General features: G+C 51.0%; 1 pseudogene; it reads right to left on the bottom strand.

The window, feature by feature from the left end:
• Positions 1 to 115: 115 nt before the first annotated feature.
• On the bottom strand, positions 116 to 13207 carry LOC136470123 (F-box/FBD/LRR-repeat protein At1g13570-like; annotated as a pseudogene).
• Positions 13208 to 23854: the final 10647 nt, after the last annotated feature.

A 23854-nucleotide genomic window follows, 5' to 3' on the forward strand; every position in this document is an offset into this window, starting at 1 on the left:
ATGCCCGCCCAATCCAATGCACATAACACAAACAATGTTATAAAGGAAACGCATGGGCACCAAGTATATATGCAAAAGGCCCAACTAAAACAATGTTGAGAGAACTTGAGATCCATCACAGGAGGGAGAATGGGAGATGCAGGGCAAGCACCTTGATGACGGTGTTGCCGACCTGAAGCTTGTCCCTTTTCTTAGGACCGGCGGCTCGCCGGACCTAGGATCGCACTGCTGCCGGCGTTGCCCAGAGCGCGGTCACCAGGAACGTTGTGTCGAGAGCTGGAACTAGGACTCGAGAGAGAAGACCGTTTTTCCACTGCGATGCGCAACTTCTTTGATGCATTCACTTGCCATTATCTAGGCCACGATCCGATCCCCCCGCCGAGCATGCCTTGGACATCTAGGCTAGCTCCAGGCCGGTGAAGCATCGCCTGCGTTGATTTGACGAAGAAAAGCGCAGGGCCATCGGTGAGGAGGTGCAGAAGCTTTTGGTGGCCGGATTCATCAAGGAAGTGTCCCATCCAGAGTGGTTAGCTAATCCAGAGTGGTTAGCCAAGTACCAGCAAGCCCTACGATGCTATCAAGCCCAACACATTCGAAGCCGAGACCTGAAGGTGGGTGACCTGGTGCTGAGATTGAGGTAGAACAACAAGGGCCGCCACAAGCTAACCCCACCATGGGAAGGGCCGTACATCATCGCCCAAGTGCTAAAGCCTAGGACCTACAAGCTAGCCAATGAAAAGGGCGAAATCCTCACCAACGCTTGGAACATAGAACATCTACGTCGCTTTTACCCTTAAATTTCCAAGCATTGTATACATTGTTTCTCGAAATACAATAAAGAAGCGTTCTTTAATTGTTCTAATTTCTGAGAAACCCCCTGAGCCCATCGTGGGCCTCAGCATTACGATAACACCATAAGGGAGACTTGGCTCCGCCTCTACAGAGGTGCCCACCACGGGGCTCGAACAAGACACGACTCTGCCTCTACAGAACTGAGTCTCCCTCAGGGGCTAGAAGGGGGGACCCCCCCTAAGTCCCACGCACCATTTTTTAGTCGTTTTTCAAAAAAAAATCTATGCCAAACTCTCTAGCGTGCTCTGACAAATCAATTGTAAAAAAACCTAAGGACCAAAAGTCTGTCTTAGGGCCAAAAGGCCAGCCGAGTCGCGAGACGGCCTATGCCTCCGGGCTACGGCACTCCCTCACCACCTTTTGCCCGAGGGGCAGCTTAGGCTCCGAGGAAGTTTTTTGCAAGTGATATGTTCAGAAACGAGACAGAGGGCAGAGGCTCGGAAATACCATAAAAGAAATGATTAGAAAGCATAGACGCATAAGTACTTTAAAAAAGGCCTCGCCGACCGCAAACATCACGATAATAATCCTAATTTATTTACATGGCCCCTTTGGCCCAGGTCAAGGCTCAGGATCTCCTACGTCGGTGGACGGTGTGGGAGGAACCACTTCCTCTTCGAATAGCTTGGCCTCAGTCACCTCCATTAGCTTCGTGACCTCCTCGTCGGCCTCCTCGTCATCCTCAGCCAAGACATAGCCATCACTGACGGCCTTGAGGTCGACGCCGGTGTAGTGTGAGGAGACGACGGCTAGGGCGCGCTTGACGCCTGTGTGCAGCACTCCCTGGAGTCGCTCGCGCACTTGGCCGCTCAACACGGTCAAGCGGCTCCTAAGGGAGCTGCCCGACTTGACCCCCTCAACCTCTAGGGCCTCACAGACGGTACGGGCAGCGCTCTACAGTGCATTGTGCTCCCTGATCTTGGCCTCGAGCACTGCCTGCACTACGACAGAGGCCTTAGCTGCCCGAGTGACCTCCTTCTCCAACCCTGCGCTAAAACAAGTAGGATGGGGTTAAGCACAAAAGAAAATAAGCCAAACAGGGGCGAAGCCCTACGGGACTCACCCTTGGCTTTCTCTTTCCAGCGCTGGACCTTGACCCAGGAGGCCTCGGCTTTCTCCTTCCAGCCCTAGACCTCGACCCGAGAAGCCTCGGCCACCTTGGAAGCCTCCTTCTCCAGCTCTGCACCACACTAGGGAGTTAGGGGTCAAACATAAGAAAAACAAATAAAACAAGGGGATCAGGACTCACCCTCGGCCTTTCCCTTCCAGACCAGAGCCTCGGTCTGGGAGGCCTCGGCCACCTTGAGGGCCTCTACCAGGGCGCCTTTCGTCAGCAGGTGCATGCCCTGCTCTACTCCTAGCTACCTAGTAAGGGCCTTGGCAGAGGCTGTCACTTCTTCAGCCCGAGACCTGAAGGTGTTCCGATCGCTGGCCACCCGAGTCAGCTCCTCCTCCAACTCCTTGATCTGTGTCGCCAAAGGAGCGACCTGCTCCCGAGCCGTGGCCGCCTCGGCTGTCACATCAGCACAACGAAGGCGAAGGTCCTCCACCTCCGTGCTCCACACCAACAAAAGCTCATTGGCATTGGCGTCCCAGACGTCCCTCTCTCGCTGGAGGAACAATGACTTCCCGAGGGACCAGGCCTCGAGCTCCTGATAGGTAGAATGGACATCAAGCGCTGCGAGAAAACTCGAGAAAAAGATGACACCGCACGAGAAAAGAAGGCACGAACCTGGGCGACCCCGGGTAGATCATCGACCACGACGGACAGCACTGTCTGCAGCGATCGCTCCGCCAGACAGTGGTATTGCTCGAAGGTGTCCCAGTGCCCCCCCCCTCGGCCACATCCTCAAGGGTGAACAGAGGCTCCCCCTCAGGGTCGTCCTAGCTCTGCCACAAGGCACGCGGGTGATCCCACCCACGGGGCTCGGGTTGTACCCGCACGAGGGCCGACCTTCCCTCGCCAGAGGTCAGAGCCGGTAGCTCCATGGTGCTGGCCGCCTCGGCATCCGCCACCTCCTTCCCTCAGGAAGTATCATCGGAGGAGATCGAATGGGCCTCCACTTCATGGGCGCTCTCCTGCAACGGTGGCGGGCCTTGGACTAGCGGCGGTATTGAAGCTTGCCCTGCCTCCATCTCCACTTCCTGGGCCGCTAGCTTCACCACGCTCACGCCGACCCCTGCCACCCTGGCCTCGGTGGTCTCGGGGGCTCCGGTCCCTGCCACTTCGGCCTCGGTGGTCCTAGGCGCCCTAGCCTCCATTGCCTCGGCTTCGAAAGTCCGGGGGGCCTCGGCCTTGCCCTCTGTGGCCTCGGCAACTGAAGGTGCCTCGGCCCCATCTGGCTCGCGAGGCGTAGGCGCTTCCTCCCTCGCTTGCGTCAGGGCCGCCTTTGCAACCTCTCCTTGGGCGGTGGAGCTAGGGCTCACCTTGAGCGCCTTACGCGGCGCCAGGGCAGGCACTTCCGCCTGACACTTCCGGCTGAAGGCAAAACACCGATAAGGTCAGCGTACGACCAAGGAACGAATGGGAATCACTACCAACTCCGTCGAAAAAACACTCACCTCGAACGGGGACACAACCACTTCGACACTGCGTCCCTCCTCTACAACGGCGGTGGCGGCAGTGGTGGCATGGCCTCTGTGTCCACCAGTGCTAGCCGGCCCTCGCCGGACTCCGGCACCCCCTCGACCCTCTATGGGGGCAGTTGCATTGCCCCCGTCGCCGCCTGCTCCACCTCTACCGTCGAGCCCACTAGGCTGATGGCGCGCTTCCCTAACGCCCGTGCCTTGGGCGTGTCGGCCTCGGCATCAGGGCAGGCGATCACCGACCCTGAGGCGCCCTCCCCTCCTCCTCCTAGGAACACCAGGCCGCTCGCCAACGCCTCGATGTTAGGGAGATGGTCCAGGGGACCCCACCCCACCTAGCTCTCGTCATCTTCGCTCGAAGAGTCTGTCGACAATGACGGCGATGGAGATGCCTCCACCGGGAGACCGTCCTGCCTCTGCTGCCGGCGGTGCTTCTCCAGCTCCTCACGCTCAAGGATCTTCCTCTTGCGCTTTGCCTCCTTGGCATCCTTTCGCTTCTTCTACGCCTCAGGAATGGGCGGCGAGGAGGCTCGCACGTCCCTCATCCCCTGCAGGAACAGTGAACACAAATAAGGGAATGGGAAATGGCGAGGAACGAGGAGGCCTCAGGGGCCGCAGCAGTGCGTGACTTGCTAGAGAGAGGTACCCCCACGATGGGCGCATCACGATAGGGGTCAGACCACCGCTCTTTAGCTACCCCTCCACCGTCTCCCTCACCCGACATAGAATCTTCTCGTTGGAGAGGGTGACGGCAGACATCTGGATGCCCTCGATCGGCTCATCTGGTCTCATGTCGAACAGGCACCACCGCTGAGCCATCAGTGGCAGCACCCTCCAGCGGTGGAAGGCCACCATGACCACAGCCGCCATAAGGCTGCGGCTGCGTAGCCTCTCCAACCCCTCCAGGAGCGGCTGCAGCTTGGGTTGATCGACCAACACGACGTCGTACCTCCACTTCTCTAGCTGGCTCTGCACAATCCACCCGGTGTAGGGGGAAGTCCGCCGTCATCGTTGCGGAGGTAGAACCAGCTGGTGTACCAGCGGCGATTGGATGACGCGAGCTAGGCCAGGATGTAAAGGTGCTGCCGGTCTTGGCGCACTTGGAGAGTGCAGCCGCTGGCCCTCATCACCTTCCTCATGCCCATCGTGCCTATCGGCTTGGTGGTATGCCCAGCTCGGAAGAGGTGGAGCCACAACTCCCAATGGGGGGCAATGCCCAGGTACCCCTCGTAGACAGCGACGAAGATGGCCGCCTGCATGATGGAGTTGGGGTTGAAGTTGTGAAGCTCCACGCCGTAGTAGTACGAGAGCGCCCGCATGAACCGGTCCACCGGTAGGCCGAGACCATGCTCGTGGAAGGACACAAAGCTCATGATGTAGCCATCGCGTGGCCTCAGCTCCGGCTCACCCCCCGGAGTGATCCACTCCGGCCGGTTAGGGTTGGTAACCAGGCGGAGGAGGCCATCATCGACAAGCAACTGCAGTGTCTCCACGGTCATGTTGGACGGACCCCAAGGATCTACCTGGAGGATAACAGGGCCGCCGGCCATTGCGCGGTGGAGAATGCGGCTACGGCGGTAAACCTCGCTCTGCCTCTCCCGCTCTCTCTCTCCCTCTCCCTTCTCCCTTCTTCTCCTCGGCGCTCTCTGTTCCTAGCAATGGCTCGAGGGTAGCAAAGGTGAGTGCAGGCAAGGTAAGGAGGAGAGGGGCGAGGCTCGTTACGTATTTATGCAGGACAGGGGCGAAATGGACGGGTGATGAAATCGGGGAAGTTTCCCTCAAATCTGATACGGTTAATCCAGATCCGATTTTACCGCCCACGCACCCACCTTTTCCTTATTAATCGCACGCACAGTTATGTCCCATCCGCTAACACCGCATCGCATCTGACCACAGTAGCGGCAGGCGCCGTTCCATCTCCCCAAGAAAACCGCCTCAAAATGCGCACATGTCATTGTCAGCCAATGGAAGGGGAATATCCCCCACCCAATTCCTTTCAGACGAAGGAACTGGGCACCGAGCCCGTTACGGTCCAGGGGTTCAAAGGCTGGGCCCCCGAGGGTCTTGACAGCCGCCCCAAGACAACAGAGTCAGGGACAACTATGGACGAGCCTATACATGGTCGAGGCCCAAGCAAGCGATCGCTCGGGATGCCCTAAGTCGTGTCTGAGACCGGCAGGGAGGTCTCCGAATGGGATCCCACCGTAGGGAGGCATCGAGCCCCCGGGGCCAATCGAACGCCCTAGGACCCACTAGAGAAGCCCTCTGGTACTTTTGGAGTGCGTCTCTAGACCGCTAGCCGACCCCTATCGAATGGGGCACGGGCCTCCACTTGGACTTACCTGATAACAGCTCACTGGAAGTGTCACCGCTCGCGCCCACCGAGGGTAGCCTGGCATATTCCACCCCTCCTTCCGAATGAAAAGGATGCATGAGGGTCGCACAAAAAGCCAGGGGAACTCCTGATCGCCCTCTCGCTCCATGCAGAGGCTCGAGGGCTTTTCCTGCAACCTTGCCGAGGCCCAACGACCTAGGCTCGCACCCGAGGGCTTGGCAAACAACCCCTCCTTCCGAACGAAAAGGATGCACGAGGGTCGCACAAAAAGCCAGGGGAACTCCTGATCGCCCTCTCGCTCCATGTGAAGGCTCGGGGGCTCTTCCTGCAACCTTGTCGAGGCCCAGTGACCTAGGCTCGCACCTGAGGGCTCAGCAAACAACCCCTCCTTCCGAACGAAAAGGATGCGCGAGGGTCACACAAAAAGCCAGGGGAACTCCTGATCGCTCTCTCGCTCTGTGTGGAGGCTTGGGGGCTCTTCCTACAACCTTGTCGAGGCCCAATGACCCAGGCTCGCACCCGAGGGCTCGGCAAACAACCCCTCCTTCTGAACGAAAAGGATGCGCGAGGGTCACACAAAAAGCCAGGGGAACTCCTGATCGCCCTCTCGCTCCGTGTAGAGGCTCGGGGGCTCTTCCTGCAACCTTGCCAAGACTCAGCGACCTAGGCTCGCACCCGAGGGCTCGGCAAACAACCCCTCCTTCTGAACAAAAAGGATGCGCGAGGGTCGCACAAAAAGTTAGGGGAGCTCCTGATCGCCCTCTCGCTCCGTGCGGAGGCTCGAGGGCTCTTCCTACACCTAGGCCAGAGACAAGCAACCCGAACTCGCACTCGGAGGCTCGACAAAATGCGGCAAAGGGCACCGAGCCCGTTACGGTCTAGGGGTTCGAAGGCTGGGCCCCTGAAGGTTTCGACAGCCATCCCAGGGCAAACAGAGTCAGGGATGACTATGGGTGAGCCCGTACATGGCCGAGGCCCAAGCAAGCAATTGCCTAGGATGCCCTAAGTCATGTCCGAGACCGGCAGTGAGGTCTCTGAATGGGATCCCACCGTAGGGAGGCACCGAGCCCCTGGGGGCAATCGAACGGCCCTAGGACCCACTAGAGAAACCATCTTGTTCTTTTTGGAGTGCGTCTCTGGACCGCTAGCCGACCCCTATCGAATGGGGCATGGGCCTCCACCTGGACTTACCCGATAATAGCTCACCGGAGGTGTCACTACTCGCGCCCACTGAGGGTAGCCTGACATCCTCCACCCCTCCTTCCAAACGAAAAGGATGCGTGAGGGTCGCACAAAAAAGACAGGGAAACTCCTGATCGCCCTCTTGCTCCGCACAGAGGCTCGGGGGCTCTTCCTGCACCCAGGCCGAAGACCCAGCGACCTGAAGTCGCACTCGTGGGCTCGGCAAATGTAATGAAACCCCTCGTACGACGTGAGAAAAGCCCCTGGAGGAATAAATCCACTCCTCTAGGGCCTCAGGGGCTACACCCGGTGGGTGCGCTCATGCGCACCCACCGAGGCCTCGAGTACGAAACACCATCCCGCTAGGAGCTGCCGTGAGCCGAGTCTCATCAAAACCTCAGGGAGAGCGCTCACACTCTCCCTGAGGCTCGGGGGCTACTGTCGGGTACCATAAAAAGAGGTCCCCTAAGGGAAAACTGAAAAAATCGCTTAGACCCTATCAAAATCAAAGCCAAGAGACAACTATTGGCTAACCTCCGGCCTTGTCCAAGGCTACCGACTCTCCGCCTTGCTCGAGGCCTCGCATGAAAAGTCTCAGATGGCCTACCGATTCTCCGCCTCGCTCGAGGCCTCGCACAAAAGGCCTCGGATAGGCTACCGATTCTCCGCCTCGCTCGAGGCCTTGCACGAAAGGTCTCGGATAGGCTACCGATTCTCCGCCTCGCTCGAGGCCTCGCATGTAAGGCCTCAGACGAGTAACCGATTCTCCGTCTCGCTCGAGGCCGACTCGACGATAGCCCCGCCGCCTCCACCTCGACCGATTTCCCTGATAGAACGTCATGTCCAACTATCGTGACCAACCACTCCTGCGATGTCAGCCGGACGACGGCTTAACATAACGGAGTGGCTGATGAGACGGGAAGTCGCATCAACACCAGACCGTCTGGAACGGGACGGGGCAGAGGTTACCGGCCGCTGTACTCGGTACTATGCCCACGACTGATGCCCACACTGCACTGTGCTACCTAACCCCTGCTCCAGGAACAACGCGATGTGGGGAGTCAAGTCTGGGCCACTGTAGCCTCGGAATCAGTGTACAAGACTAACTGCTCCCTCCAAGCCTCGGCAATCCACTTCAGGGTCTCGACAGCCTCGGGATTCGTGCCCGCCGAGCCCCCACGATGGCTCAGCCTCGGCACCAACTGAGCCTCGACTCTTCACACTGTCAACACACAGCGACCGGCACGTCGCCCGCCATGCCCTACGTCAAGCTATCACTGGAGCTCCCACGTCGCACAGGATCGGATGTGACCGACACATTGCACCAGTGCATCAAGGACAGGACCACTCCATCAACCATGCTGCCACAATGACAGGCTATAGGGCTCGGACACGCCATCTCTGCTTATAGGACGCCGCATAGCAAACACATGTATCACCCCTATCCCCCCTTTAACTATAAAAGGAAGAGACCGGGGCCGTTTCTAGGGACAGGCACGAACACAGATAGACAGACTCACTCACTCGCATGCAAGCGGCACTCTATAACATGCACGCTTCCCCGCTGCCTGAGATCAACATCTCAAGCAATCCACACCACTCCACGTAGAGACCTGAGACTAGCTCCCTCTCTCGCCCTGCTTGTAACCCCCTACTACAAGCACTTCGGTGCAAGGAATACAAGATCGATCTCTCATACTGGACGTAGGGCACCTCTTGCCTGAACCAGTATAAACCTTGTGTCTCTTTGCATCACCATCTGGGATTAGGGGCACGCAGTATATTTTCACTAGTTGGTTGAGAGCCCGCCGGTCCAAAACACCGACACCTTTAGCAACAAGCCTTGCTTTTGTGCTTGATTATGTTACCCTCTGGATCCCTTTTCACCTTATAAACCCACTTCAAACCTATTGCTCTATGACCTTTTGGTAAATCAACATAATACCATGTGTTGTTTTCTTGTATTGATTTTAGCTCAGTGTTCATTGCTTCTATCCAGCACTTCTCCTCCAGTGCTTCATCTACTCCAGATGGCTCATCAGCTGCAAGCATGCACACACCACTATATTCATAGTCCTAGACTTCTTCAGTTGAGCCAAATAGGTCATCAAGCGTTTTGAATCTCAATGGCCCCCAAGTGTTTCTTTAGAATGATCACTGGGTGGTGTTGCCCAATTCACAGCTGGTGCTTGGTTTGATTCTAGAGTGTTCTAGGGACTTGGAGTTGCTGCGTTTGGTTGTACAACTCCTTCTGGTTCACCAAAACCACCCCCTTGATTTTCTGCTGCAGGTTCTACTGCAATCTCCTCTATTGTCGGCTTTTCATCAGACAGCTCATAGCTAACAACAAAACTGTCTGAAGATTGGCCTGCATTGCTTACTGCATTGGTCCAGTCCCAGTGTTGTTTTTCATCAAAAACCACATCTCTACTGACAACCAATCTCCTAGTAGTAGGGTCAAAGAATCTATAACCCTTAGTACCTGATTCATAGCCAATAAAGACCATCTTCTTTGATCTGTCAGAAAGCTTTTTTAAACCTGGACCAACCAGCTTCACATGAGCTACATAGCCAAATGTCCTGAGATGATTCACCTTGGGCTTTTTGCCATGCCAAGCTTCAAAGGGTGTCATACTGTGTAGACTTTTTGTAGGTGACCTGTTCAGTATGTACACAGCAGTGCAGACTGCCTCACCCCAAAAATCAGATGGAACATTCATGGATTTCAACATGCATCTTGCCATTTCAATGACAGTCTGATTTCTCCTCTCCACCACTCCATTTTGTTGGGGGGAATAAGGAGTGGTGGTGAAATGTTTAATTCCACCTTCACTGCAGAAAACTGAGAACATATTTGACACAAACTCTCCCCCTCTGTCAGTTCTCAATGCTTTCAACTTGCCATCGGACTCAAGTTCAGCTCTAAGTTTTATTTTCTTGAAACACTCTAGAGCTTGATCTTTTGATTTTAGCATTTCTACCCACATGTATCTGCTATGATCATCAACTACCAACAGAAAATAGGATGCACCCCCTACTGTTTTTGGAGTAATATGACCACACAAGTCAGCATGTACAAGTTCTAAGCACTTTTCTGCTCTGTAGCTTGACACTTTGGGAAAAGGTGTTCTGTGCTGTTTCCCAAGAACACAACCATCACACACTTTCTCTACCCTGGTAACTGTTGGCAGCCCTTCTACCATTTGCTTAGCACTGAGATCATTCAAGGCTCTGAAATTTAAATGCCCAAATCTAGCATGCCAAAGCCAAGACTCACTATCACACTGTGCAAGCAGACAAACTGGTGGAGCTAGACTCAATTTTGCAAGGTACAGTCTATTGCCAGTTCTAGGTGCAGAGATTAGCAGTGTCTGTTCCTGATCAAACACACGAAGTCTTCCATCTCCTCCCACATTTTTAAAACCCTTTTCTTCTAACTGACCCAAGCTGATTATGCTACTTTTCAACTAAGGAATATAGTAAATGTCAGTTAGTACCTTGTGACCGTGTTGATGGTCCTAAATCACCACAGACCCCACGCCCTGGATCTCGACGCGGGAGCCGTCACCGAAGCGCACTGAGCCACGGATACTTGCATCGAGCTGTGATAGTGCCAAACGCGTGCCCGTCATGTGATTGCTCGCGCCGGTGTCCAGCACCCATACATCGTCGGGGACGTTCACTGGGATCACCTTCTCCGTCATGTGGACGATCTGGTGCGGCCCGTGCATGACATCGCACGTGGCCAACATCAGAGCGCCTTGTTCATGCCCTGCAACAGCCACGTTCGCCTCTGGCGGGTGCCCCTCCTTCTTCTTCTCCTTCTTCGGGCGCTTGCAATCTTCCGCCCAGTGGCTGTAAATGCCACAGTTTTGGCATCGACCTTTGCGCCGCGGCGTTCCCATCGAGGTGAGTTTGACGCCACCAGCACCGCCGCCCTCGGAGCGCTTCACCGGCTGCTTGTTCTTGGCTTGGCTGGTTCCACCGTTCCCACCCCCTTCCTTGTTCGGCTCAGTTCGGAGACGGTGTTTATTCTTCTCCAGCCACGCCTCCTCGGCCAATAGTAGTCGGCCGGCCTTGTCAGTGATTTGATCAACTTTGGTGTCGAATCGTTCCTCGGCCGTGCGAAGACGCCCAACCAACTCCTCCACAGTGAGCGTTTTGAGGTCGCAGAACATCTCGATGGAGATGACGATGCTGGCGAAGCGGGCAGGCGCGACACGCAGGAACTTCTTGATGACGCGTGTGTCCTCCATCGTCTCACCGAGAGACTTGAGGTTGCCGACGAGGTTGGTGATGCGCATGCCGAAGTCGTCGATCGTCTCGCCGTCCTTGAACTTGATGTTCTCGAACTCCTGCAGGAGCTTCTGGGCGTTGACGTCCTTCACACGATCCGCACCGAGGCGCATCGTCTGCACCACCTCCCATGCCTCCTTCACCGTCTTGCGGTTCCCCAGCGTCTGCCACATCTCACTCAGCACCGAGCGCATGAGTGCGTTCATGGCTTGCCGATCATGAGCTCGCTTTGGATTGGTACCTGGATCAATTGCATACTAGATCTCCATCGCTTCATAGTTGCACTGCATCAACATGGCCTACTCCGTGTAGTTGGAGCGAGTCAACATGGGCCACATCAGGGAATTCTCCTTCACGCCACTGGAACTGGAGCTCGTGTTGTCGCCCATGGCGGATGGCGGTTGTCGTCGCGGGATGATGTGCTTCTTCCTCGCTGGCTCTCGTGGTGGGCTCACGGACCCACTGTAGAACATCCAACGGCTCTGATACCACAGTGTTAGGACCGGCGGCTCGCCGGACCTAGGATCGCACCGCTGCCGGCGTTGCCCAGAGCGCGGTCACCAGGAACGTTGTGTCGAGAGCTGGAACTAGGACTCGAGAGAGAAGACAGTTTTTCCACTGTGATGCGCAGCTTCTTTGATGCATTCACTTGCCATTATCTAGGCCACGATCCGATCCCCCCGCCACGGTTAGCAGCTGCACGGTGAGCCTTATTTTGCGGACACCCGGGCGACATGCACGGCGTGCTCACCATGGCAGAGAACAGCCCTACGACGCGGTCTCGGTGTGCCCACGTGTGCAATCACCGTGACACCCAAGATTCTACGCAAATTACAAACATGTTAAGTGTTAAACAAACTAGCTAATGCACCTAAGCATGGATACACACTGTGACACGATTACAAAGAGCAGGAACAGCACCTTTGCAGCTCAAAGTGTCCAAACAACCGCAGGGCTGGGGCATGGACAATCTTGATCGTGTGCTTCGAGTCATCGGATGGTACTAAAGTCTGCAGGAAGAGCCGCTCGAGGCGCGAGGCGCTGACCACTACAATGCTGTCGAGCCTGCACAAGTGGATCTACAGGCACCGCAGGCTGTGGCTGATGAGATGGAAACGCAGCGGAAGCAGGAGGCCTTCAAAGTATTGTATCTCCAGAACGGGGCTCCTGGACAGGACAAACTCAAGGTCCTGGGTTTCGATGTAGAGGCTGCAGAGGCCGAGCTCGCGGAGATGCGGGAAGGCGGCGCTGCGCGGGAGGTGGGCCGTGTCGGGGAACTTCCGGAAGCCGAGGTAGAGGCAGGCGAGCTCGGCCATGTTAAAGAGCGTGGACGTGGAGGGGATGGGCTCCTTGGTCTCGAGTGGCCACGGGTGGTTGATGAGGAAGAGCTCCTGGACGCCCTTGTCAGAGAGGAGCTAGAGCCAGCGCGAGAGCTTGGCCCGGTGCTCGTCCATGTAGCAGCAGGTGAGGCGGATGCAGTGGAACGGGCCCGGGTGCGCGGCGAGGATGCGGGAGACTGCGGCGGCGGCGACGCTGGAGCTAGCACGGTCGAGGTGGTCGGGGATCTCGTCCTCGCCGGCCGGGAGGAGGTGGGTGTCGACGAGCACGAGCGGGGCGGCGAGCCAAATGGGCCTCCAGCGGCGGGAGAGCACCGCCGTGCGCGCGAGGTCCTTAATGGGGAGGCGGGAGACGATGTTGCCGAGGAGCAGGTCGGGGAGGAGGCTGAGGCGGTCCACACCTTCGCCGTCAGCATCGAAGAGGATGCAGAGGTGGCCGTCGACGAAGACGGGCGGGTCAGGGAGCACATCGTAGATGTAGGAGATCACGCGGCCAAAGAGCGCTTCCTGCTCCTGCGGGTCCACGCCTTGGCGGAGAGAGTCACTCTCCAAGGGGAATGGCGGTGCAAAGTTGGCCATGGCCCCCTCCACTGCCGCCGCCGGACGGGAAAGCGACAAAGGCGAGGGCTCGTGGTTTGGGAGGCGGCGAGGGGAAGCGAAGAGTGGACTGGAGACGGAAGAGTGCTTTGCTACCCATTGTTGTGTGAGTGTGACCGAGCGACCTAGGGTTTGGTGGGCCGGCCAAGTGTCGAAAGCCAGTGGTTAACGGGCCCACTAGTCGCTCAATGTCTCTTCTTCAATTACAGATAGATAGTTTTTTCTTTTAAATTTTCTTGGTATCTTTAATACGAGTTCTGGAGAAACTAAAATTGGAGGTTTTTTGCTATATATAGGAGCATATAGTAAAATTTGTATATTTCGAGAAACTAAAAGGTTTTATATTTAGAATGGAGTTTGCACTTTTTTTACAAATTAGAAACACCATTTTTTTCATTACAAATAAGGACACGGAGAAAGCATTATCGGGTCCCTTAGCAATAACTTGGAAAAGTGCTTGTCCACATTTATACCTAGAATTGCACTTATTAAATGGAGGGAGTAGGGCAGTAGCCTAGTAACAGACTGATCCAACAGCTCTGCTGCCTCATATCTAAGGATGAAAACGGTACGGAAATATCCCGTACCAAACCGTATTGTTTTCTACATTTAATCCGATCAAATTCGTATTTTTAGACAAATTCGAATTTGGTTCGAAATTCCGAACGCCAAATTCGAAATTGGAACGAAAACGGTTTAGATATTTTTCCGACTATTTTCTAATTTTCTACTTTTAATTCGGAATATCCCAAATTCGAAATTCGGTTTATACCAAATTTGGCGCACTAGAAGTCCAACCTTAGAAAAATTATATCTTTTTCATATGATCTCAGATGAAGATGGTTTTTATATGAAAATTATAGCTCTCGACGAGATCGACAACTTTCTAGTATTTAGTTTTTCATTTGAAGTTTTAAGATGTTCGAAAAAAATAAACAAAGTTTCATGTGTATATTAATCGCATACAAGCGCTTGCTGCCTTAGAAAAATCATATCTTCCTTACATGGTGTCGAATCGAGATACTTTCTAAGAAAATTGTAGGACTTGTTAATTATTATTTACTTGTTAATTGTTATGCACTTAGTCCTACGGGTCAATATTCCGTATTGATTTTTCGTATACCGACCATGTTCAACATAATTCCGCTCGAATTAGTTCGTTTTCAAAATCCTCAATATTCCGTAAGTTCGTGTTTGTTTTCGTGTCCGACTTTACCGCTTTCATTTTTGTTTTCGTCTTCAAATGTAGAAGTAGAAAACGGTCGAGAGGTTTTCCAACGGTTTCCGACCGTTTTCATCCCCACTCATATCCAAACCTCAACAGCACCATTCAAGCCAGCAAGTTCCATTGGCCCACATGCCCTCTTGCTGCCGCTTGTTGCCATTCCAGCTATTCCTTATAACAGCCGAGCCGCGGCCCCATTCTCCATTTGTAGAGCGCGGACGCTGCAGGAGCACTCAACCAGGCGCCGCCTCCATCACATGCCCATTCGTCTGCCCCACGCACAACTTTCCTGTTCCTCTCCATAGCCTTTCTTCCTAGCGGTGAAATAACACGGGGTGACGAGTGCACGACGAGCGCTTGCACTGCCCTCCGGTAGGCATGCGCCAACACACCTATGATGTCGCTGATGATCCACTGTGCAACATGCGGGATTTTACCCTTCCTCGGTGCATAGTTTGGCACTTTGGCTGTCCAGCGGAGACACCGCAACCTCGCGGCAAGAACCTAGATTCCCAGAGGGACACAGGCCAAACGCCTTGCTAGTTGCTACTCCGGGCAAGAACCCAGACACATCAGCAGGTAAAGTGATGGTTTATATGTTGATGTGTTTTTTTAATAAATAAGGTCAAGATTATTAGAAAAGTTTGATTTAAAGTAACATTGTACATTTTAGAACACAGGGAGGAGGGCTACATTTTGTTTTAGACAAAAATAAGCATATTCTACTTCTTTTTTACATCAAGCATATTCTACTTGACGTTGAGAACTGTGTCTCGCTCTGCCATTGGGGCGTCCATCGGCGCCACTACCCTGCTACCGCCCCGATAGCTGTGTTCTCTACTTCCCTACTTCCTCTGTCCCAAAAAAAAAAATTGACATTTTTTACGTTTAGACATCGTGTTTGACCGTTCGTCTTATTTAAAAATTTTATGTAAATTACAAAATAAATAAATTAATATTAAAATATTTCTAATGATAAAATAAATCATAACAAAATATATGATATTTATATAAAAATTTTGAATAAGACGGATAGGTCAAATAAGATGTCTGAAAGTAAAATACGATACTCTTTTTGGGACGGAGGGAGTATGCGTTATGTGTTATATTTGTCATAAAATTGAGTTTAAAATGCTATTTATAAGAGTGATAAAATTGATTTGAAAATGCTATTTAAAGACTAAAGTGTTGTCACTCGGTAGTTTGGAGAGAGCTGAACAACGGAGGGAGGGACAAGGCGCATCCTAAGAATGCAATTTTCTAACCACATCATTCATATAATAAGAGAATTTTTATTTGCACAAGATGACACGTGTATGTCACACGTACACTATGTGAAAAACAGTTTGTAGCAACGGGGTTTTTTTAGGAGCGGCTGGCATTGAAGCAGCCCCACAGTGGCGGGCTTGGGCTCCAGCACAACAGCTGCCCCTACAAATGGCATGCCCGTGGACTTCACAACTCAGGTCCGCATCTGCCTCCACTCCCTCGGTCTGTCCCTCGCCCCCTCTCCTCTCTTTCTCCAACGCCACCGCCCCATCATCTCCCATCGCCTCCCCCTCCTCTCTTCCTCCGACGACGCCACCGCCCCTTCCTCTTCCACCATTGCGGCCACCATCCCCTCTCTCTATAGGCGTGGCCACCACCCCTCCACCGGTGCGGCCACAACCCCCTCCTTTCCCCACTTAGATCTAGATCTAGAAGGGTGGGGAGGTGGGGCTTCCACTGCGTCATGGCATCCTCCCGGATCCATTGCTCACGTCGTCGCCGCTCATGTCATGCCCGTCGTCGAGCCGCCCACGTCGGAGGGCGCGGGTACCTCGTCTTCCTCCACCACCGCTGGTGCCGGAGGCACTCACAAGTCGTTGCCGGGAGCCACGATGAGGGCGCAAGGGGTGGTGCGGGCTACGATGAGGATTAAAAGAAGGTCCTCCACGCGTCGCTGCTCCACGTGGTTGCGATTTAAACCCACTCCTCCAACTGCAGTTAGATCCATGTCCACTCAGGCGGGATCGATGTCCACTCTGCGGCTAGATCCATGTCCACTCAGGCAGGAGCGGCTAGATCCATGGCCGCTCAAATCTCCTGTTGCTGCTACGGTGGGGGACTCTGCAAGGTTTTTTTTACCTTACTGTTCTTGGTCGATTTTTTTACTAGCTCTGATATATGGTGCATCTGTTGATATTTTCCTGCATATAGGATACCCTGTTCGTGGATTCAGAAGGGATCCTATTAGGCACTGCCAATTCAAAGCACATGTAATCATCAGATTCCCATCCACCCCGATGATCAAAGCCAGACGACTTTTACATGCTCGTATGAAATGTACGCTTATCGCAGAATGTCATTCGGGTTGTGTAATGCAACCGCCTCGCTCCAACGGTGCATGATGTCTATTTTCTCAAACATGATAGAGGAAATTATGGAGGTTTTCATGGATGATTTTTTAGTCTATGAAAAAACTTTCGATCATTGTCTAGATAATTTAGACAAAGTCTTGCAACGATGCCAAGAAAAGGACCTGGTACTTAATTGGGAAAAGTGCCATTTCATGGTCCGAGAAGGCATCGTCCTTGGACACCTTGTGTCCGAGAGGGGGATTGAGGTAGACAAAGCCAAGATCGAGGTTATCAAGCAACTACCACCCCTAGTGAAGGTGAAAGGAATCCGTAGCTTCCTAGGTAATGCAGGGTTCTATAGACATTTTATCAAAGATTTCTCGCACATCTCTAGACCCCTCATGAACCTGTTAGCTAAGGATGTGCCTTTCGAGTTCACTGATGAGTGCTTAAATGCTTTCCATACCCTCAAGAAAGCACTTATCACAACGTGAATCATCCAATATCCCGATTGGTCGCTACCGTTCGAGATCATGTGTGATGCTAATGACTATGTTGTTGGGGCGGTCCTTGGCCAAACCAAAGATAAGAAGCATCACGGGATCGCTTACGCTAGCAAAACACTGACCGGAGCACAACTTAACTATGCCACCACCGAAAAAGCGCTGCTAGCAGTTGTTTTTGCTATAGATAAGTTTATGTTTTACTTAGTAGGAACAAAAGTTATCATTTACACTCATCATGTTGCATTAAAATACTTGCTCACTAAGAAAGACGCTAAACCTAGATTAATAAGATGGGTACTTCTACTCCAAGAATTTGACCTTGAAATAAAAGATAAAAAAGAGTAGAAAATACTATCGTAGATCATTTGTCGCGTATGCAAGTCACTAACATGCAAGAGCTACCAATAAACGACTTCCTATGCGACGACATGCTACTGAAGGTGACAGACTCCAACCCGTGGTACGCGAACATAGTGAACTTCATGGTCACAGGATACGTACCACCGAGGGAGAACAAGAAAAACTACAAGTCAAAAGCAGACGTCACCTTGGGATGATTAATACCTATACAGGGTGTGTTCTGATGGACCGTTGAGGAGGTGCATGCTAATGGCAGAAGGGATACAAATCATAGAAAAATGCCTTGCAGCATCGTACGGAGGCCATTACGGAGTATTCTGCACACAAGACAAGATCTAGCAGTGTGGGTTCTTCTGGCCTACAATGTATGAAGACACCAAAGAATTCATCCAAAGGTGTCGGAAATGCCAGCTGCATGCACCGCTCGCAATGCAATGCCCCTGCACTTCAACCTTCAAATAGAGATATTTGACATTTGGGGCATTGACTTCATGGGACCATTCCCAAAATCCCATGACAGCGAGTACATCCTAGTAGCCATTGACTATGTATCCAAATGGGTGGAGGCCTTACCGTGCAGAGCTGCTGATGCCAAGCATGCCCGAAAGATGTTCCATGAAGTGATCTTCCTTCGCTTCAGAACACCCAAGATGGCCATAAGTGACGGAGGGTCTCACTTCATTGATAAGACCTTCTGAAACTTCCTGAAGGAGCATGGATCAAGGCACAACATAGCCACACCCTATCATCCTCAAACAAGCGGTCAGGCAGAGACATGAAATAAACAGATAAAAAACATCCTACAGAAAACTATCAATGAGATGGGGAAAGGCTAGAAGGACAAGCTACCTGATGCATTTTGGGCATATAGGATAGCTTACAAAACCCCCATCAGCATGTCACCATACCAGCTTGTTTATGGAAAAAGTTGCCACTTACTGGTCGAGCTAGAACATAGAGCTCACTGGGCAATAAAGAGCTAGAACATGGACATAAAACTAGCTGGCAGAAATTGACAAAAGCAAATTGCTGAGCTAGAAGAATGGAGGGAGAAGGCTTACCATAGTGCCAAGCTTTACAAAGAAAGAACTAAAAGATGGCACGATCACCGAATCAAGCAAAAAGAATTCAAGGAAGGAGACAAAGTTCTTCCATTCAACTCCAAAGTCAAGCTCTTCGGTGAAGGAAAACTTCGGAGTAAGTGGAAAGGACCATATACAGTAGTCAACACGTCATCACATGGCGCGATCACAATTCAAGACGACGAAGGTAATGCTTTTAAGGTAAATGGTCAATGATTAAAAGTTTTCTTAGAGCCTTTATATAATCCCAAAGAAAAAATAGATGTAGTAAAATTAATCACTTTTAACAAATTCCCAAACTCAAAATAAGTACATCTCAAACTGAATAAAGATTTTATTAGTAGAAATATTTGTTGCTCTTGTTTTCGTGTTTTCTTTTGTATCAAAATAAAAATAGGTAAGAAAACAAATGTGGGGGAGTACCACAACTCACCTCCGACTCAGTTGCACAAAAGATTTCCAATTTCGAAACTCGGTTTGTGCAACTCTCGCTCTCCCTCTCTCCATGTTTAATAAAAAGATTTAAAACTAAAAAATGATGAACTAAAAAGAAATGCTCCATCTCAATGTCTTCCTATGACTAAAAAGTTTGCATACTTTTTATTCCTTGATAATATTCCTAAAAACTTGTGAACACTTATCGTAGGGACCCTATTTTATCTAAGTAATTGACGAATGAGATATAGTGAGATGACATGACACTTGCTCGTTCTTGCAAAGTACTTGGGATTTATTTACAAAACAAAATTCAAATAGCACGTTCCTTGAATGACATTCAAATACCTACCAAGGCCATATATGATCTTACATGACAAAAACCTTCCATATATGCCTCTTATTTTGTGTTTAGTTTGGTCAAGTTTTGAGACCCCTATAGAGAGATGTTTCATGCTCCCAAGATCAAAACTCACATACACGCTACAAATACACAGCTATTCCTACACTAGGAATACGCTAAAACATGCTTTCCTTCACCACCAAAATAAATACTCCATGCTCTAAAATATGATCTCTCTAGCATATTTCTAGAAAGAGACAGCAGGGCTTTGCAAAAAGTATTGAAAAAAGGGACACATGAAGGTCCCAAAGTATAAAAAAATATAGGGACACAATGAAGGGCCAATAGTAATAAAAAATGATGAGCACATGAAGGCTCATAGAGAAAATAAGCTAGCCATGTCTCAAAATAAAAGCTAGAGAAAGAGATCATATAAAAAAGAGGAGTACAATTCCACTAAAAATTCCACACACTTGCACTGTTTTGATCTAAGAGTATGACGCTTCTCTCCGATGCGGTCCGGGATTTGACTTTACAACATATTCAAGGTAAGTGTGCCTCAACTTTTTCATCCCTACCCAAGCTCCATATAAGCTTTTAAAAGTAGGATGATCAAAGAAAGAAGGCAAACTTTCAAAATATGCCTTGGTGAGGAACCACTTACAAAATTGAGTGACTTGAGATAATCATTCAAGGAACAAAAGCTATCTTTATGTTTTCAAAATCATACAAAAACCCAAATTTCTAAGCAGGGATAGAGTGAGAAGATTTGAATTCATGCTGTTCCATTTTTCAATTACCCAAGATATTTTGGTAGACACTTGGAAGTTCATAGGTTCAGGTGAAGCTTGGAATAACTTGTATGTAGATTTCAAATCAAGGAGATGAACCCGCTTAGTCCTTAGAGCTTTACTTGAGGATGAGCAAAGGACTAAGTGTGGGGGAGCTTGTTGGAGGTGCTTAACTCACACCTTTAACCACCAACTATCACATAAAAAAACCAAAACGGACACCAAACTTAGAATTGGGGTTTATAACTAACGAATTCCACGAGTTTTGGTGTTTATTCATTTACATGAGGACATGTCGGGATTACATAGGAAAAGAGCCTAAAGTATACAAGAAATGCAACATTATAAACACCTGACATGAGCCCAAGGGGGAGGAGGCCCACAACCAGACAAATTAGGGCCAATACAAGAGGAAGACAAGCCCATAACCAAGGCAAATCCACCTTATCTTCGCAGAATACCACCGTGAGTCAAGTAATAATGATCACAAGAGGTGACCCACCAAAGATGGGGCCCAAAGGCCCTAGTGGGGGTGCGGCCGCACCGCCATTGGCCCCGCTCATGTTTATCTTTGGTGTTGAGTTCTTCAGTAAAGTTATCTTTGATCAGTATTTTCTTGCGGGTTCATCGTCCATCCTCGTGACGGATACTCTAGTAGAAGGGCTCTGATAAAGATGGATAACCCTTGCATGTGCACTAGAGTAGTAGTCAATAGCATAGATGTGGTGTCTAGGCTTGAGACTACCTTCGTTTGCCTCATTCCCCATGGTTGAGGGGTAGGTGACAGGTGGTGACAGCCCTGTCCATCCCTTGTAATCGCCCACATTTGGATTTGGTGTAGAGCTACAGGCCAGGATCGCCTAGCAGACCAGGTGTGCTTCGGTGCCCGAAGGAAGTCTGTAGTGGCAAAGCTATCTTAACTTAGGATCTCTATCCTTAGAAAAACCTCACTACCCGAGCTATCCTTCTTGTTATCTTGGCCAAACTAGCTAAGAGGATTTATACATCCAGGAAAATATGATACCCTGAATACTTCTAGATGAAATGCTACAACAGTAATTTCGTGTGCTTGTAGATTATTTCTGTATGTGTTAAGAAATACCAACAAGCCTCCGTAGGACTTAATGATAAGCTTGCATGTAGCTTCAAGCCCTTAGGGTGTCGCAGTCTCACCTGTGAGTTCTGCGTACTGTGAGTACATATTGAGCATCTTGGGGTGTCCAAGTTCCGAACAATGCAGCAAGATATTCCCGAGTATTGGGGAGCCAATATGTTGTCGTTCGAGTACCAAGAGCTTTTCTCAGGTAGCTAGAATCTTCTTCAAGCATTGAGTGAGGCGGTGGTACACCATACGTCAAGGAACATTGTTCCCTGACAGCTGTATGTGCCTGGTACGAGTGGTGCACCCCATATCAGGAAACATTGTTTCCTAGGCGTAGCCCTTGGGACGTTATTAACATCACATTCGGGTGGTGTACTCGACAACTGAAAGCATAGCCTCTAGGACATCATGGATGCCATGCTAGGGTAAAAATACCACTGTACTCGAGAAGTTGGTTCCCGACGTATTCCGGCGTGTAAGTAGTGGTTGTGCATCATTAAGTCCTAGTCGTAAAACAATAATGAGGATGGGGTAGGTGCACCTCCATTGCCCGCACGTCACTAAGCTAGTTGGTTTTTAGGGTGACCTGTTGTAGGTCGTTTGTCAACGAGCACTAAGGGCGTCATGTTTTTCTTTGAGATCCATCGAGCAACGTGATTCAAATTCTCATGAGCCTCATTAGTGGGAGAGTGAGAATGTGGTCTCAGAGCCATGAGGCCAATATAATAGTGTCCGAGGCCAGGCACCACTGTGGGCGAGTAACGAACGTGTGAGCAACTATCGGTAGTTGCGCTTATTACTCTTCGAGATGGTAACAGGTAGAACGAGTGAACATCCGCTATCACTAAAAGAAAGCAGCACGACAAAGCCTGACCAGTGGGGACACACCATAAAACTCTTTTTCTAGATTTCAATATCTCGTACTTTGGTTATCGCCATGGGCCAACCAGTTTTTTTGGTTTCACCCAAAGGGGCACACATATGCTGAAATAAGGTACTTCGAACTCGTCCGGGTATTGGAAGATTTATGTGACACTAAGTGTCGGAGGTTTTAGGATCAGACTAGTGACCCTCCCAAATACCCCCCTAATTCTAGAGGGGCAGGGTCGATAGCGAATAAATCGCTACCACTTACACCTCCCGAGTACCCTATTTGAGTGTCAGATCACTCACCAGCACCGGCTCGAGTGAGGGTATTTTGAGAATGGGCGCTGGGATCCATGGGTGAGTTTGCTTATCTAAAGTCGGAGCATCGGTGCTTGTAGCTCATTTTCCCATGTGCGAGCATGCGTAGTTGGGATGCCATCCATGCTCCGGTTCCTGCTTATATAAAGAAGGGGGAGGCATAAATGGGCATAACTTTATCTATGCACTATTGAGCTTACCTCCCTTTCTTTAATTCTTTGTCTTCCTCCATCTCTATTGCCTTAGATATGATCTGATGGAGAGTGTGGGGAGCTCAAGGACGGAGGTTTCTAGGTCGGCAGTGGGTGAGCGCTATCTGCCCATCCATCCTGCTTTTGTCGGGTAAGTTCTTGGACTGGCCCAAATTAGGTGAACTTGGGGCTTTGTACTTCTTCTCACTGGGTGTTCTTCCAGGCTTCCTATGCTTGACGACATGACTCCTCCCAAATTGTTGGGCAGTGCTACGGTGGTGGATGCCATAGCTCCACCGGCAGTAGCGATGGCCAAGGGTGAAGCGAGCCATCTCAGAGCGCAGTTGGAGGCCATATAAGAAGTGATAGCTAGGTCAGAGAAGAAGGCTACCACCATGGCGGCATCCCACACAAAAGCCTAGGCATAACTTTTTGGTAAGTTCCTGGCAAGATTTCCTATTCATCCTTCTAAACATATCTTGTCTCGATGCGTGGTTTCTCCGATTACGCTTTCTAGTCACCCGAGAGCAACTAGCCACTACCTAAGGCAAGGTGGCGAGGCTTCGTGATGCCAATGTCATTCTAGCCGAGCAGGTGATGGAGGCGGGGCGCGACCGTGATGCGGTTGTGGCAGACTCATCCGCCATGGCGGTCAGGGTGGGTCAATATCGGGACCATCACGCTACCTTGCTAGAGGCATGTGGTGGTGTTATTGACGTGCTTTCACTAGCAGGGGTGAGCATAGAGGAGCGCCTCAGCAATGTCCCAAGGTGGTTTACTAAAGTGATCCAACATGTGGTTCATCGTGGGGCCGCGTTGGCATTGGCGGCCGCTACACTCTGGAGCGGCGAGGACTTTCATGACATGGCGATTGGGTTTTCGCTGGTGGAAGAACCTAATGATGTCGGTGTGCTGGCCGTGGAGTTTAGGGGCACGGCAGGCGTCATTGCCAAATCTGAGAGAGTAGAGGATGTAATCCGCTCTGCTCCTCATGATGTGTAAAATGCATTAGCCTTGGAATAAAGACTTTTCGCACTTTATGTTTTGTGTTTTCCTAAGTAATGGCTTCGTGACTTCATGTAGTGTCGGTTGTTGCCCCTGGATCACTGT

The sequence above is a fragment of the Miscanthus floridulus genome, chromosome 8 (assembly GCF_019320115.1).
Source record: "Miscanthus floridulus cultivar M001 chromosome 8, ASM1932011v1, whole genome shotgun sequence".
Classification (NCBI taxonomy): Eukaryota; Viridiplantae; Streptophyta; class Magnoliopsida; order Poales; family Poaceae; genus Miscanthus; species Miscanthus floridulus.